The sequence below is a fragment of the Quercus lobata genome, chromosome 5 (assembly GCF_001633185.2).
Source record: "Quercus lobata isolate SW786 chromosome 5, ValleyOak3.0 Primary Assembly, whole genome shotgun sequence".
Classification (NCBI taxonomy): Eukaryota; Viridiplantae; Streptophyta; class Magnoliopsida; order Fagales; family Fagaceae; genus Quercus; species Quercus lobata.
The window spans coordinates 69412992-69427946 of NC_044908.1; the positions used below are offsets into that span (position 1 = coordinate 69412992).

At 41.8% G+C, this 14955-nt stretch overlaps 1 pseudogene; it reads right to left on the reverse strand.

Moving 5' to 3' along the window:
• Positions 1-749: 749 nt before the first annotated feature.
• On the reverse strand, positions 750-5768 carry LOC115989744 (annotated as a pseudogene).
• Positions 5769-14955: the final 9187 nt, after the last annotated feature.

Consider the following 14955-nt stretch of genomic DNA (forward strand, 5'->3'; position numbering starts at 1 on the left):
GTATTCAAAATAACTTTGCTTTCAATACAGTATGGTGGCTTGGCAAGTGGAGAGAAAATTCTTATCATCATACCTTGTAATGATTTAATGTTACGATCAAAAAAAGTCTTTTAAAACTAAGGAACACTTCATGAACTTAAGAAGCGAAGGTGAGAGGGAAAATCCAACAATAACGACTAAAATCATCCACGATAATTCTAGAGTGGGCACATTCATGAAAACTAATTCGAGTGGGAGTGACTTTAACACTAGCAACATCAGCCTCTATGAATAGACCCTCCTTTACCAAAGTAAACACCATAGTCCTATGTCGAGTTTCAGAAAAACTAGCTGCAGCGATTTCCATTTCAAAAGGAAGTTAAAATCACAATTTCCAGACATCCAGAACATGTGAAACCAATGTGTTGTTGAAACAAGCAAGGTTGAACAATACGCCAACCCATAAACCCCCCCAGCATAATCATTGGACTACAATGCCCTGGCAATAGTTGAGAATCATAATTGAACATATGGTGATTACAAACTCCCATTGCAAAGAGAGTTTGGAGACTTAAATATATGAATTAGAGTTCAACAATCAACGTTTTGTCTGACCAAAATAAGTATAGTATATTTTAAAAATGTTAATTGCATCAATTGGTCTTCTGTTGTGCTAGAACAAGATGAATAGATAAATTAACCAAAACTGGTCATCCAACAAGGCAAAAATTTGTAAAAATAAAATAAAAAGGAAAAATAGCAGTTAAACATGTTTATTTATAAGAAGTTTCCTTACATTATGAAAAACCTTTATTAGAACATTAGTGACAACCTACTCACACTGTATTGGGATGTCAAGGTTGTGAACGGGGAAATTTTCACATCAAAAACTTGAGCCTCTACACAAAGACCTACTTCTAAGTTCCATCCAAATGACTTCAGCAGGTACAAGGCATAGTCATCCTCCATTTATATCAAGCAGCATTGAAATCAGTTTTGAACCATTCTGAAGAAGTTATAAGAGTTGCAAAAGCATGAAAATTGAACTTAACCAACTAGGATTCCAATACCAACCAATATACCTCACCTTACTGTTGTAGGCTATAACTACACTACATGATTAAAAGTCAAATTCGATGACAGGGAACTACAAACTCCACAAAGAAACTAAGGCTGAAGAGACTAGAAGATACATGCCATGCTATGGGCAAACAATTGATAGCCTTTCTCAATCCTCCACCAAAACACTCTAGCAAGTTCTTTATAAAACCAAAAGTCGTATCCAGCATGCTGTAAAAATATGAGGGGTCATTAGCAAGAAAAAGAAACACCAATAAAAAAGAAAATGAAAATAATCAATATCCACCCATCGAAACATAAGAACCATGCTGCAACAAGAAGGTATTTCAATTTTTAACAAATAAAAGGAAAAATAGAACCAAAGACATTAATAACTCCTCCTGAAACATTTATGAAACTTGGAAACATATCCAATATTCCTATCATTATTTGCAAGAGTACTCATGTGCAAAAACAAAATATATAATCAGAAGGTCATAAAAGAAAAAAGCATATATACAAGCCAATAACCCCCAATGATAAAAATATACAAGAATTCACTAAAGAAACTTGATGCATTGAGTTTAAAGTACCAAAAACACCATGTTACATTCTCTTCAATAAATTCCCTCAATAAGATATATTTAAAATGGATTGACATAAAATTTCCAGAACTTTTTTGTTTTCACTACCAATTTACTAAATAAACTTCTGGTTATTTTGCATGACCACATGTCACTATATATTATTGTCATTATATTACTCTTAAAATTAATAAATATTGCTAGATTTGATTATTTAGAGACCAGAAAAATCAATGAAATCACCCACCACTTCCGTCCTTATAAGAGATGTCACTTGCCCGAAGGTGATTGGCGTTGGCCTAAGGCACCACCTTGAACAGATATTTGCAATTCTTAAGAAGTGCTCAAGCTTCCCAAACGATCAAAATGAAAAAAAATAAAAAGATCATAAGTTATTCTTCGAAAATTCTTCCAACAACATAGAATGAATTGAAGCTTCAAAGTCATCCCATTCGGGCACAACTAGAACCTTAAATGTCAGGCAAAGAACAAGGAATCCAACATGATCTACCATCTCATAGCAACCCATAATGCAATGATCGATTCCATTACATACTTAACCTTAAGGGGCCAATCTAACACAATCAACCAAATGCAATAGAAGTATCTATGAATATGATTTAAGGGAGGGATTTTTTTTTTTTTTGCAGACTTCATTGTAAAATAATTAATCCAACCTCACAAGGAAAATAAAATTATAAATAGCCAGGAAAGAAACTTCTTGTATCCATCTCATAACTTTTCCTTTGAATTATTGATCTATATGTTACTCAAATATGTCAACTTTTTGGAAAGAAACTCTAAACCTCATTGATCTTGCAACTTCTCCCACAATGACCATAAAAATAGCCCCTCCTGGTCAATGACATGATCTAAAAAAACATCTAATCTATCCAAGAATGTTGTATTTAAAAGTTTTTCCTATCTTCTGGTACTTCTTAAGCAGCTCACAAGGCCACATCTCCACTAGAAATGTCAATAACTAAAATAATATATATATATATATATATATATATACCACCACATTATCACAACACAGATCCGATGACATACTTTTTCTAAGTTGAGGTAGATCTACATGAAGGTCATTCTTATCCCTAGAACTAACCCTCAATTATATGAACAAATAACTCCCTACATAATGCATAAGGAATTAACCAGACCTCTTTTCGATGATGAAAAGCTGCTAATTAGTCTACACTAAAATTGCATAGTTTCTGTAAAGTTAGATTTGCTAAGACAATAATGCAACTTTGAGTTATTCTAACTCCAATTATTTATCAAAAAAAAAGTTATTCTAACTCCAATTAAAAATTTCAAAATATGATAATTTTTGTAAGTACTAGAAAATTATCACATTGAACAATTAGTCAATATCAATAAGCCATAATTCCCCTTACACATTGAGACCTCAACTAGAAATACATTAGGCCATATTTACTCATATAGATTAGCTTCAACCTTTCATTGTGCAGCATTAGAGATATAATCATATTTACTCATATAGATTAGCTTCTACATTTCACTGTGCAGCATTATACATATAATCACGTGTGAACACTTGAGAGAACCCTTCTGATATGGGTAGACATTTATTATTTGAAAACCACCACGCATGGACGTTCATTAAGTTAAGAGAACCTCGAATCTAGTAAAAATCATTCACATCCCCTAATATAGGAAACAAATACACAAGGATTTGAAGAAAGCAAACCATTCAGAAATCTCAAGGCATAAGTTACAAACTCATTTATAAAACGATGGCCGAAAAGTTGTTTCCTAAATACAATTAGTACTTACACAATTTATCAAGCTAAATATTAGCACCGAAATTTGAAAACTCCTAGTATCACGCAATCATAATCCTTAGACTCCTAGTATCAATGCAGTCATGAGCCCCTAAGGATGCTTAATAACAACCACAACAATTAATATACACCACAGTATTTCCACTAAGCATCTAGGCATAATAAGAACTACTCAGGACTTGAGACACAACCGCAACACACTAATATGTGTAAAAGTTTCAAAACATGTCAAAATGTGAAAACAGCTAAATCTTCTAGAAGACACAAACAATCCAACTTCGGTTATATATGGGTAGAAATGATCAAGTTTGTCTGATTAACACAACAAATTGACAAATTGAACAATATTTATTACTTTCAAAAGATTCAGTATATTCTACAATCACCTTTTATTGTTCTTGCTTTTCATTTTTTAATTCATCTACTGCTTTCCCTTACAGGTTAGGATTAGGAACCTATGTTGGGCTTTCATTCCTGGCAAAAACAAAGACCAGCGTGTTAGAAAATGAGTCCCTGTAAAAAACTAAATAATGCATCCGCATTATTCACAACACAACTAAACCTTCACTTTAACAATACCCTATACTGGTCTTCAAGATTGTTATGATGACACCAATACTTTTATTTTATTTTATTTTATTTTTATTACAGAATGACTCCAATACTAACACCAACAATTAAGTTAACAAAAAGAATTTCATTTAACTCTTATCATTTTACCTCTTTCTCTTGTTATTCTGCTCTGCGGGATCAATCACATCATCACCATCAAGCAGAAGAAGACTCCCAACACAAATTGCTGTCTCAAATGAATCGGGAATTTTCTGAATCTTAACCCTCTCCCCCTTTTTCTTCTCTATATCATACCAAACAAGTTTGGTACGGTTATACTGGCGCTTACGGTTATACTGGCGCATCTCCAATAAAACTTTCTTGTCATTCTCGGAAAACATTAAAGGTTTGCAATATTTGAAAGTCCAAGGCACTGAACGTTGCACGATTTTATAAATCCGAGTCCAAGAACTCTCTTCCCCATATTCTTTCATCAACCAAACATCATTATAGTCATGCCCTGTTTCAATCTCAAAATCAGGACTTACAATAAAGCAAAGTTGTCCTTTCAACACTTCCAAATAAGTCACCAACTCAGATTACGGTTATACTGGCGCATCTCCAATAAAACTTTCTTGTCATTCTCGGAAAACATTAAAGGTTTGCAATATTTGAAAGTCCAAGGCACTGAACGTTGCACGATTTTATAAATCCGAGTCCAAGAACTCTCTTCCCCATATTCTTTCATCAACCAAACATCATTATAGTCATGCCCTGTTTCAGTCTCAAAATCAGGACTTACAATAAAACAAAGTTGTCCTTTCAACACTTCCAAATAAGTCACCAACTCAGATTCTTGTTGAACCGGTGTTTTAAAGACCCGAAATTTCTCGGTGGCAAGATCAAAAGCAAGAAGGCACTCTGGACCCAGTGGATAGATATCATACACAGGGCCCTCAGCTATTAACCAATGCAACGCTCCATTCAAGGACGCCGAGGTAGAAGATATTGTGCATTCCTTTTTTGGCCATTGATCTTCGATCTTTCTCCAAGAATGCGACCTAAGACTATACACCTTCACTTCAAACTCATTTAAAGGCTGACCTCCATTATGAAAAGTCGTAACCCTCAACACCTTATAGTCATCGTTACACAGGTCGTACCCAAATGCATGACTCGAAGACTTATAACTCGAAGACTTATAAGAATATGAAGGTTTCAGCATCGGTTCCGTTGGCAATATCCTGTACTTTCGGATCAATGGATTCCAAATCACAGTTTCTCCCAACATGTTACGAATGCAAACCAAGCCATGGCAATAGTCTAAAATGCTAACTAGCATACCTTTACGGTACTTACCTGGACGGTACAGTGGCGGATAAAGTGTGAAGGCGTTGTCGAAGTGATTCTCAGTGGGGAATGGACGGAGAAGAAATAACGAGGCTTACCCCTAGGCATTTTCCCTAGGATGAGGGTGCGATCTCTGTTGTTCTCAATGGAGCGCTGGCGATGCAACTTGATGAAATCTTGATTCTTGATTCGAGCGTACCATTGCTTCGAAACGCAGAGGAAGCGTAAGAGAGACTTCACTGGTAGTCGAGAGAGTATCTCGTTAATTATCTCTAGAGGAAGATGCGACTTCATTGAGGAGACAGTGGTGGTGAAGTTAGGGATTAGGGATTGTTCATTGTTTTTCCAGATTTAATTTCTTCCATCAGCTTTTAGAGCATTCACACCAAAAGTGTGAAACGTGCAAAAAGAGTTCTTTTAGCCAAAATGCAACCTACAATAGCAAAGTTGCCCCAAAAATAAAATTTAAAATAATATAAACAACGTAATAAAATAATATTTTTAACACAGTAAACAATCATAATAAAATAAAGAAAAGAGAAAATAAGATATTATATATATATTTATAACTTTGGAGCTACAGTAGTGTTTTTTTTTTTTTTTGAAACCGAGCTACAGTAGTGTTAAAGCTCGAAGAGGACAGTTGCTAAATTTTTTAAATGGAAGTGGAGCTTGGATAGAGATTATTGCATATAAAATAGTGGATTTTGTGTACTATTTATTGGACTCATAAATTACTTTTTTTTTAACAAAAATAATTTTAAAACCGAATTTCATATCATTATTCATACATTTAAAAATTATTTTACTACAATATTTTTAATTTTCAACAATAATGTAGCTTGCTTTTTTTTGTGTTTTGGTTGCTAAAATAAGTAGCCATTTTAGCATCTTTAATGCGAGTGCTCTAAGCATTTTCAGCAAAGATATTAAATTTTTTTATATTTAACAATTCAAAAATCTACTTTATTTATTTTAACAACTCACTTTACAATATACTCAATATCACCACGTTGTCGATGGAATGGACTAGGCTATGGTCCTTCAATGGACTATCTGAATCTGGATTGAAGAAATCTCGAAACCCTTTCTCTTCTCTACTATCTCCTTTAGGTCCTGCCGATTCGTCAATTTTCTATACCCAATTGGATCGAACCCATTTCGCTATGGAGCCCCGCCGCTACGCCATGGAGAAAGGGAGAAGATGAGAAAGAGAGAGAGAAAGAAGAAACTGAGGCACGTGTGAGGGTTATTAAAATGGTATTATCTTATTATAACAATCAGCTACATTGAGCTGTTAGAGCATTCTTAGAGCATTAGCATTGGAGAATGCTAATGACATATCTAAGGACTTTTTGGCATTTTATGCCTCAAAACCGTTTGCATCAGAAAATTGTAAATCCAACTATTCCAAATTTTTTTGCAATAGTGCTACAGTACAATTCTAAAGTTAGAATTGTACTATAGCATTATTATTAAATATATATATATATATATATTTTATTCACATTTCCCCTGAAATTTCTCTCTCCTCTATCTCATTATTTTAGTTCTCTTCTCTCTCTTCCTTCTCTATTTCTCCATCAGCTCTCTCCTCTCTTTAGACCCAAACACCATTCTTCCTTCTTTGTAGTTGCTCTTCTTTTTTTTTGGGCGTAGGTGACGACATGGGTCAGTGGTGGTTGTGGTTTTTAGCGTGGGTCACTGTGGTGGTTGTGGTTTTTTTTTTTTTTTTGGCTGTGACCGATGCTTAAAGGGGTTGTGGGTCGTGGTTGGGTTTGGTGTTTGGGTTGTTGGTCGTGGTTGGGTCCAGTGTTTGGGTCGTGGTTGGGTTGTGGCTGAAGTGGGTTGTTAGTCGTGGATCGGCGAAACTTCACACAACCTCTCTCTCATCTCTCATCGTGGATCGGCGAGCTGGGTTTGGATCGGTGGGCTAGGATCGGTTGATGGTGGGTTTGAAACAGTGGATCTGTTGATCGGAGGGTGGATCGGTTGGGTTGATCATCGGTAGCTCTAATGGTGGCTCCGATGATGATTTTTTTTTTAATAGGTTTGCTCCGGTGGGTTTCTGATCGGTGGCTTGGGTGGTGGGTGTAGTGGCCATAATTTGCTCCAACTGGTTTTATGGTTTGTGTGTGTGGCTTTGTTGATGGTTTGTGTTTGTGTGTGTGGCTTTGTTGATGGTTTGATGGTTCGTGTTTTTGTGTGTGTGTGGTGATGGGTTTGGATAGGTTGATCGCGGTGTATCATGGCTATGTGTGTGTGGCTCTTTGTGTTGAACCGGTGTTAGAGGTTGAGGGAGAAAGAGAGGAAAAAAAATGACTATTGGAAAGCCTAGGAAAATCAAGTCTAAAAAAAAGTGACGGTTGGAAATTGGAAAGAAATAATAAAGAAAGATTAAAAAATAATATTTTAATAAAAATAGAGTTTTGGGATGCTGAAGGTATTATAAAATGGGATGGTATAATGATAAAGTGATTTTTTGGAATGGTAAAATAGAGTAGAATTGGAATTTTCCAATGCTGATGCTCTTATAAAGGATTGCAAATCCTAAAAGATGCTTCTTCTTTTTTTTAGCATTTATAAGAGCATTTCCAGTAGATTCTCCAAATTTTAGTACTGTTTGGAGAATGAACAGTGATTCTTACTTTTTAACTACCAACTTTTTCAAATACACTTTTCAACAAATTCTCTATTTCATCTTCTATCTTATTTAAATATTATTTCTTCATTTATTTTTTATTCTTTTTTTTATCATCATTTATTCTTTCTATATTTATTCTCAACAATTATATTTTTTAATGAAAAGTGTTATATTTGCAACATTTTTCACAATACTTTTACAAGAATTATAACAAAATCTTATATGAAAAGTTGTTACTAATTCTAATTTGAACCCACGACTAAAATTATATTTTTACTCACCAATATTAGCTAATAACAATATGTTACTTAAGATTTATTGTGAAAATATTGTAAAAATATTATGGTAGTATTTCTGTGGGGCCCGGCCCAAAAATAATGGGCCACTCCAAATCCAGGCCCCTCCGAGGAGCTTCCTTTCCTAGGAGAGGCCACACATGAAGCGTTACTCAATCCCAACAACGCCCAAGAAGCCTATCCGAGGAGAAACTCCTCCTCGGATACCACGAAGCCCAGACCAAGAGCCATCCCCAACCAATTCAGTTCACCCTCCAGACATATAAAATGAATAAAATCCAAAATATCCCTCGAAAAGCTACCACCACATTAATTGCGCCCCAACCAACCTCTTGGCCGCATTAATGAGGAAAAGACCCCTGAACAGTACCGCCTTGGCCTCTGCAACTCACAAAGGGAGTGGTGAGGGCGGCTGATGGGACAGGCGCTCAAGTGGGTGCTTAGATGATCAACAGGTGTAAGGTTTAGATGAAAGAAGGAGAGCTATATAATGTAATACAGTCCCCCAAAGAAGGGGACGGAAAAAAAACTGTATGAAGACCTAAAGAGAAAAGGAATAGGAGACTTGAGAAATCGTCCCCGTGTCTTTTATCTTCTGCAACCACCTTATCCATGCATTCGACCGTACAGGCTCACTGAAGCCAAGTTCTTTCACCCATTCTCTACGAACATTCATTGTGGGTTGCGTCTTGGGTCAAAGCCTGATCATTAGAATTTGGGCCAAGAAAATCGTGCAACCACAATTGGCGCCGTCTGTGGGAAGAACTAGGGCATCAGCAGGCGCAACGGTCAAGCATGGCAGAACTAAATCCGCACCAGGGGAATCCTCACCAGGCCGACTCCCAGCGGACACAACCCGTCGAGTCCCCGAGGCAGAATAACCCCGTCAACCCAGGCCACAGGGGAGATCGTGAGGGAAGTGTGCAAACTATCCGGACAAGCCAGAGTCACACTCAGATAGGAAGCCACGCTTCCCAGAGGCGAAAGAGTCACCAGGACATGCAGAGAGAGATAGATGATCTGAAGAGAAAGTTGCGACGAACCCAGCGAAAACGATCTCCTTCAGACTCAGACGGGTCCTCTAATGCGGAGGATGTGAGTTACCGACGGAGGTCAAGGACCCCCCCAAGTGAAACCTTTTCCTACGTAAAGGAACCGCGCCACGTGCGGAAGTATGAGAGCACATCCAGCAGGGGCTCGGGAAACGATGCCATGAAGAAGGCGTTGGACCAGGTCTCGAGATCCCCCTTCACGTATAGAATTGAAGGGGCTAAGCTGCCTCGACGGTTCAACCAGCCGACATTCACCATCTATAGCGGTCGAACGGACCCGGTAGAGCATGTGAGCCAGTTTAACCAAAAGATGGCGATCTACTCGAAAGATGAGGCCCTGATGTGTAAAATCTTCCCATCCAGCCTGGGATCAATGGCGATGAGGTGGTTCAATGGCCTAAAGGCAAATTCCGTAAGCTCATACAAGCAGCTCACTCGGGATTTCTGCACCCGCTTCATCACCAGCACCAGAGTCCCCAGGCCCCTCGGTTCGCTACTGTCCTTGTCCATGCACGAGGGAGAGACTCTGAAAGCATACTCGGACAGATACTGGGAGGTGTACAACGACCTGGATGACAACCATGATGCGGTCGCTATCAGCACGTTCAAGAGCGGGCTCCCCACCGACCATGGCTTGAGGAAATCCCTCACTGGTAAACCGGTTGCCAACATCGATCAGCTGAGGGATAGGATTAACAAGTATAAAAGAGTGGAGGAAGATCAACTGCAAGGGAGGGGTAAGGATAAAGTTATCCCCCCCAAAGCAAACGACTCCAGGTCGGAACGGCACCATCCTGGTCAGCCGAGGAGAGATTTTTCGCGACAGGCGGGCCAGAGCAACCCGCAGGTAGTGAACGCCATATTCAGGGAGCCAGTACAACAAGTGTTGGAGAAAGTACGGAATGAGCCCTACTTCAGGTGGCCAGGAAAGATGGCCGGAGACTCTTCCAGGCGTAACCGGAACCTGTACTGCCACTATCATCAGGATCATGGGCATACTACTGAGGACTGCAGGAATCTATGGAATCACCTAGATCAGTTGGTCCGAGAAGGAAAGGTACGCCACCTACTGCACCCGTCAAGTGGCCATCCCAGCCAAACAACACAAGAGCCCCGAAAGGACGTGTCCTTGGGACCCCCCACCGGGACGATACATGTCATCCTTGCTGCACCAGGAAGGACGGGGCCACCCACTCCCAGGGTGTTAGTTGTTGATCGGTTCCCCCCTGAGGGTAGGCAAGGAGAGCCCAAAAGGTCAAGAAAGGGAAGCTCTCTGGTACTGGGTTTCTCGGACGAAGATAAGAGAGGAACTATTCAACCCCACGACGATGCCTTGGTGGTCACGCTGAGGATCGGGGGCTTCGACGTGAAGAGGGTGATGGTGGATTCGGGAAGCGCGGTAGAGATAATGTACCCCGACCTATACAAGGGGCTGAACCTGAAGCCAGAAGATTTGGCCGCTTATGACTCCCCTCTTCTCAGTTTTGAGGGAAGGATGGTCACGCCAAAAGGGCAGATCCGACTGCCCGTACAGACTGGAGCGGAGATAGTGGAGGTAAATTTTATTGTGGTTGACGCTTATTCGCCTTACACTGCGATAATGGCAAGGCCATGGATCCATGCCCTGGAGGCCGTGACCTCCACACTTCACCAAAAAGTGAAATACCCCTCTCGAGGACAAGTGGAAGAGCTCCGAGGAGATCAAGCCGTGGCTAGGAAGTGTATGGTGGCCGCCGTTTTACATCAGCCCCCAATCAAGTCCTCGGTCCCGGAGAGCTTATAGCAACCAACTCCCTCGGCGAGCCAAGGCGAGGGGCTGGTCGAGGAGATAAGGTGTGAAGGTCTGGATAGGATTGCTGTCAATGACGACCCTGAGAAGTTCTTTCAGGTCGGCTCTGAATTACCTTCCCAGGAAAAAGAGGAGTTGGTCGGATTTCTCAGAGAGAATGTCGACGTGTTCGCGTGGGACGCCTACGACGCCCCGGGAGTTGATCCCAGCTTTATTTGTCACCACCTGAACGTCAACCCCTCTTCAACTCCAAAGAAACAGCCGCCTCGACGTCCTTCGAAGGAACACGCCAGTGCCGTAAAGGACGAGGTGGCGAAATTAAAAAGGGCAGGGGCTATCAAAGAGGTCTTTTACCCCGAATGGTTGGCGAACACAGTGGTGGTAAGAAAGAAGACAGGGAAGTGGAGGGTCTGTGTGGATTTCACGGACCTGAACAAGGCATGCCCGAAAGACCCATTCCCCCTACCCCGAATTGACCGATTGGTGGATGCAACCGTGGGCCACCCTCGAATGAGCTTCCTGGACGCCTTTCAAGGCTATCATCAGATACCCCTTGCGCCTGACGACCAAGAAAAAACGGCTTTCATGACGCCCATCGGAAACTATCATTATAAGGTGATGCCGTTTGGGCTGAAGAACGCAGGCTCAACATATCAAAGGATGATGACTCGGATGTTCGAGCCACAGCTGGGCAAGATCATTGAGATTTATATAGACGACATGGTTGTGAAAAGCAAAAGGGTTTCCGAGCACGTGAGTGACCTCGGAGCGATCTTCGCTATCTTAAGAAAGCACCGGTTGCGGCTGAATGCTTCCAAATGCTCATTTGGGGTCGGGTCTGGGAAATTCTTAGGGTACATGGTCACTCACAGGGGAATAGAAGTAAGTCCCGACCAGATCAAAGCCATTAACAGCCTACAGGTTCCTCGGAATCCGAAAGAAGTGCAGAAGCTCACTGGCATGATTGCAGCACTAAACCGGTTCATATCAAGATCGGCGGATCGATGTCGGCCTTTTTACCTCTTGATAAACAAATGGAAAGGGTTTGAATGGTCGGAGGATTGCGCTCAGGCTTTCCAGCAGCTTAAGGACTACCTGTCTCGACCACCCATCATGTCCAGCCCTGAGGCAGATGAGGTGCTGTTTGCATATATTGCCGTAGCTCCCCATGCTGTGAGCTTGGTGCTGATACGGGACGACAATGGGGTGCAGCGGCCGGTTTACTATGTGAGCAAATCATTGCACGAAGCCGAGGTACGGTACCTTCCTTTGGAAAAGGCAATTCTGGCGATAGTGCATGCGACCCGTAAGCTCCCTCATTACTTTCAGGCGCATACGGTCATCGTTTTAACTCAGCTTCCCCTTCGAGCAGTTCTTCGCAGCGCTGACTATACAGGCAGGATCGCCATGTGGAGTGCGCTCCTGGGAGCCTTTGACATCAAATATATGCCCAGATCCTCCGTCAAGGGACAGGTCCTCGCGGACTTGGTGGCAGAGTTTGCTGAGCCCTCTTTAGAAACAATGACTGAGAAGAAAGCATTGGATGAGAAGTCGGTTGGCGTGATTTCAGCAGTCGAGACCAGGCCATGGAAGGTCTACGTGGATGGGGCGGCTAACCAAAGAGGGTCAGGAGTTGGGATAGTTATAATATCCCCGGACGGTGCTGCTATTGAAAAATCTTTGAGGCTCGGGTTCTCGGCCACGAACAATGAAGCCGAATACGAAGCCTTACTTCAAGGGATGACGATGGTTCACAGATTGGGCGGCACAGTAATAGAAGCATTCTCGGACTCCAGACTAGTGGTCGGACAAGTGATGGGTGAGCTGGAAGCTCGAGATACCAGGATGCAAGAGTATCTGGGACAAGTCAAGCGGCTACAGACGAATTTTGAATCTTTCAATCTGACGCACATCTCCAGGAGTGTAAACACCCATGCAGACTCGCTGGCCACACTCGCCACGTCCTCAGCACACAATCTGCCGCGAATGATCCTGGTTGAAGACTTAGCCCGGGCAAGCCCTATCAGCGGAAATCCGGCCAGAGTCCATCAGATCAGAAAGAGTCACTGCTGGATGGATCCCATAAAGAACTTCCTTCAGAGTGACGTCTTGCCGGAAGAAAAGCTGGAAGCCGATAAGATACGGAGGAATGCTCCTCAGTTCTGGCTATCCGAGGACCACCAATTATATCGGCGCTCCTATTCTGGACCGTACCTACTCTGTGTACATCCAGAAGAGTCCGAGTCTCTGCTTGAGGAGTTGCATGAAGGAACTTGTGGAAGTCACACCGGAGGAAGGTCGCTGGCGCATAGGGCACTCACCCAAGGATACTGGTGGCCGAACATGCAAAGGGAGGCCCAGGAGTACGCCAAGAAGTGCGATCAGTGCCAGAGATTTGCTCCGAATATTCACCAACCCGGAGGGGTTCTCAACCCCCTCTCTAGCCCGTGGCCGTTCGCGCAGTGGGGTCTCGATATTGTCGGACCTTTTCCTAAAGCCGCGGGGAACAAGCGATACGTCATAGTCGGGACCGATTACTTCACTAAATGGGTGGAGGCTGAGCCTTTGGCCAACATTAGGGATGTGGATGCCCAGAAATTCATCTGGAAGAACATTATCACCCGCTTCGGAATCCCGCGTACACTCATTTCCAACAATGGTCTTCAATTCGACAGTAAAAGCTTTAGAAAGTACTGTCACGAGCTTGGAATCATTAACCGATATTCCACCCCTGCATATCCCCAGGGAAATGGGCAGGTGGAGGCCGTGAACAAGGTCATAGTGAACGGACTAAAGAAAAGGCTAGATGAGGCAAAGGGAAGATGGATAGAAGAGCTCCCGCACGTTCTATGGACCTATCGGACAACGCCACGGCGGTCAACCGGTGAGACCCCCTTTTCATTGACTTATGGGGCAGAGGCTGTACTCCCAATTGAGAACAACTTTCCTACGCTGAGATCTGCTTCGTTTACTCCGGACGGTAACGATGAGTTGTTGGCAAGAAATCTAGACTTAGCCGAGGAAAGAAGGGAAAAAGCAACGATTCATATGGCCTATTATCACCAAAAGCTGAGACAGGGATACGATGCCAATGTCAAGCTACGACCCCTCGGTCCCGGCGATCTCGTGATGAGGAAGGTCCTTGGCAGCGCAAAAAACCCCTCTTGGGGCAAGTTGGGGCCCAATTGGGAAGGACCGTACCGTATAACATCCGTAGCTGGAATAGGCGCCTACTATCTAGAAGATTTGGACGAAAAAGCTGTGCCTCGACCATGGAATGTAAATAACCTCAGAAGATATTATTATTAATGAAAATGGCTTCGCCCACATTTTGTTCATTGGCTATCCACTTCTTGCTGATCTGCATGACAATTCTTATGAATCTTAAACAGAACCTAAATCCTGTATGGCTCCTTGGACCACAGACTTAGGGGAAATTAACACTTAAAAAGACCTCGTAAGTCTTGGACAGAACCAAGGTCTTGCATGGTCCTCGGACTCAAGCCTATGGGGAAACCAAGTATAAAAAAAAAAAAAAAAAAAAAAAAAAAAAAAAAAAAAAAAAAAAAAAAAAAAAAAAAAAAAAAAAAAAAAAAAAAACCCTCGTAAGTCTTGGACAGAACCAAGGTCTTGCATGGTCCTCGGACTCAAGCCTATGGGGAAACCAAGTACAAAAAGAAAAATCGCGTAAGTCTTGGACAGAACCAAGGTCTTGCATGGTCCTCGGACTCAAGCCTATGGGGAAACCAAGTACAAAAAGAAAAATCGCGTAAAGTCTTGGACAGAACCAAGGTCTTGCATGGTCCTCGGACTCAAGCCTATGGGGAAACCAAGTACGAAAA